General features: G+C 38.3%; 1 protein-coding gene across 1 annotated transcript in view; it reads right to left on the bottom strand.

Moving 5' to 3' along the window:
* Positions 1-3164, bottom strand: part of LOC106875842 (nuclear receptor corepressor 1) — a 114665-nt gene that overhangs the window by 5324 nt on the left and 106177 nt on the right. The window lies entirely within an intron of this gene.

Genomic DNA, 3164 nt, shown 5'->3' with positions numbered 1-3164 from the left:
GAGAGAGATAAAGAGAAAGAGAGAGTGCTCGAGTGGAGAGAGAGAGTGTTTGAGTGAGAGAGAGTGTTTGAGTGAGAGAGAGTACTTGAGTGAGAGAGAGAGAGTACTTGAGTGAGAGAGAGAGAGAGAGAGAGAGAGAGAGAGAGAGTATGAGCAAGAAGATAGAGAGGAAAAAAAGAAAAGCAAGAGCAGATGTAAGAAGTACTAATGAAGATTTGTAGTTTTTTTTCCCCCAACCCAAGAATATTGTGAGAGATGAGTCATGAATGAAACAAAACAGAAAAGAGTAAAAGAGGAACGAAAATGGAAAGAAAGAAAAAAAAAACAACAAAAAAATAAATAAATGAAAAATGAAAAGAAAAAAAAAAAAGGAAAAAATGGCAAGATGATCGGTTAGTAACAAACACCTACATACAAAAATATATACATGGACATAGAAACATATTTACACATACACACGCAAACACATACATATACACAAACACACGCAAACACATACATACAACTACATATATACATGTACCTACAAATACAAACCAAAATGACGACGAGGAATGAAATTTAAAAAAAAAAAAAGTAAAAAGCACATGTTAACAAAAAGAAAAAAACCTCTGACCCTTAAGTATTTCTGTTATCAAACTCTAAATACAGTCGTCTGAAACTAGGGCCCAAATGACCCTTGGGGGTCAATATAAAATACAATAAACAGAAAGTATAAAACACAATACTGAGAAACAGGGGGGAACCTAGAATACAAGGGTCCTACAAAGGAACTAGGTTAATTAAACATTTCATGCAACAAGCATTAAAAGACAGGTATAATTATTATGCCATCTCAGTTTCATCATCATAAGTTGGCAACTAAAGGCCAGGAAAGGTACATGGCACATGGCGCATGGGCTCATGTGCCATTGCAGAATGTTGTTGCATCCACCATTTGTCAGTGTCTGCTTGGGTTGTTTGCGGCAACCCTCCGAGCAGTGTCCCAGCCAGTCCTCATCTGCTGTGATCATGTGGCATGTGGCCAACCAACATGAGCCTGTCATCCTAGCTGGGATCCCCAGAGAAGAGAACACAATGACCACAGTATGCAGGATCCAATTCGGAAAACAATCAAGCAACATGATTGAACAGTTTGAGCTGTTTGCACCTGGATCGTCCAAGTCAGAGGCAGAGACTGGGATGGAAACTTAAAAGCCTGCTATTGGCTGTATGAGGTTAACATCTGGTCACTGGAAAGTATTGAACCTAACAGTACTGGGCAGTCAATTTCGATTGACCAGCTTTATTGGAAGCAGAGATAACCACTGAGGAGTAAGCAACATTTTAAAATGCACACAGTATAGTGGCTCAGTGGTTAGAGTGTCAGGCTCACGCTTATGAGGTAGTGAGTTCAATTCCCAGATTGGGATGTGTGTTGTGTTCTTGAGCAAGACACTTTATTTCACGTTGCTCCAGTTCACTCAGCTGTAGAAATGAGTTGCGATGCCACTGGTGCCAAGCTGTATCGGCCCCTTTGCCTTTCTCTTGGATAACATCGGTAGCATGGAGAGAGGAGGCTGGTAGGCATGGGTGGACTGCTGGTCTTCCATCAACAACCTTGCCTGGACTTTTGCCTTGGAGGGGAACTTTCTAGGTGCAATCGCATGGTCATTCATGACAGAGGGGGGTCTTTAGCCTTTACCCTAGTATAAACACCAAACATATATATATATACATCCACCTTCCCTGCCAGCATGGAAGGTGGATGATGAGGATGAGGAGGAGGAGGACTGCAACTTGTTTTCTAGTTGCTAAGTAAATATAAAACGATTGTCCGCTGCCATATGATATTCTTTTACTTGTTTCAGTCATGACTGCGGCCAGGCTGGAGCACCGCCTTTAGTCGAGCAAATCAGCCCCAGATTGTGTGTGTGAGTGTATGTGTGTTGAACCAGCCACATAACTTGGTAGCAGTACCAAACCAGGGATTATACCAAAAATCTCAGGGACAGAATTCATCTGATAATTGCAGATGCTCAGAGTTTTCCTGACACTATTCTAAATGACAGGTGCCTCAGTTTGGCTCTTCACTTGATTGAGGACTGTCAGAGACAAACTGCAACCTCACCATACGCCTGTGCATTACAGCCAAAAGATACCGATTCTTTCTCCTTGAGGGTATTGACAACAGAAAGAACAGCTCCTCACAGGAATATACCTCTAGTTTCTGCAGCAGTATCTGAATAAGTGTGAATACCTTATAGATATGGCTTTACTACCATATCTGAACATAAGATGAATACGCTGTCTGCAGAAATGAGATCAACAGAAAAAAAGGAAGAAAAAAAAGAACTTTAGTAAGCCCTATAGACTTGGTTTTACTGTTATATTTATAGCAAAGTAAGCAGGTCTTTAGAAAACGAACAAAATAAAAATTCGATAGTCTGAATTGTACTGTGCAGAATCCTGAATGCATAAACATTTTGTAGAAGAAGAAATTGTAAATTGGTTCAAGATTTAAATACGTAAATTCTCGTTTTAATAATACTTGTTTTTCATTGGTATATTAGTTTAATTAAAAACGGTTTAAATATCTTAATGTATTTGATAAATTATAATAAAGAATATACTGTGGAGCATGTTTAAGATGTATTTAACAAAGCAGCGAGTTATCAAAGGGAGTTAGCTAGTAAGTTCTACCTGTTCTCCAAAAGCAGTTACGTCCCTTACTTTCATTCAACATAAAATAGGAATATTTTGGCTGGATATGGGCGGTTTAGGTGCTAGAGTGATAAAATCTTTTTGTGTTGTGATTTATTTAATTTTTGTTTTTATAAGCTTTGTCGGTGATGGACATTTTTAGATGGGCCATTGGGACAAAATGAAAAGGGCGGAGTATAATGAGAAGTTGCTGCTTTCTGCATCAGAGTAACAAGAGTTTGGATGGAAAATGTAATAAAATGTTTGGATGTAGCAAAAATAAGACAAACAAGAATACTATATGGTGTGTGTGTGTGTGGGTGTGAAAATGAAAGTAGCAGAGAACTATGGAGACAACAAAAGAACTAATAATTATGACTTCTTAACAATAGTTAATTCTACAAAAGTGTCACAACAATAACAGAATAACAAAAAGATAAATTTTAAAAATTTTGTCTTGGTTGGGTCATTTCACCAATAAT

This window comes from Octopus bimaculoides, chromosome 26, assembly GCF_001194135.2.
Source record: "Octopus bimaculoides isolate UCB-OBI-ISO-001 chromosome 26, ASM119413v2, whole genome shotgun sequence".
Taxonomy (NCBI): domain Eukaryota; kingdom Metazoa; phylum Mollusca; class Cephalopoda; order Octopoda; family Octopodidae; genus Octopus; species Octopus bimaculoides.
This window is presented reverse-complemented; position numbering and strand designations above follow the sequence as displayed.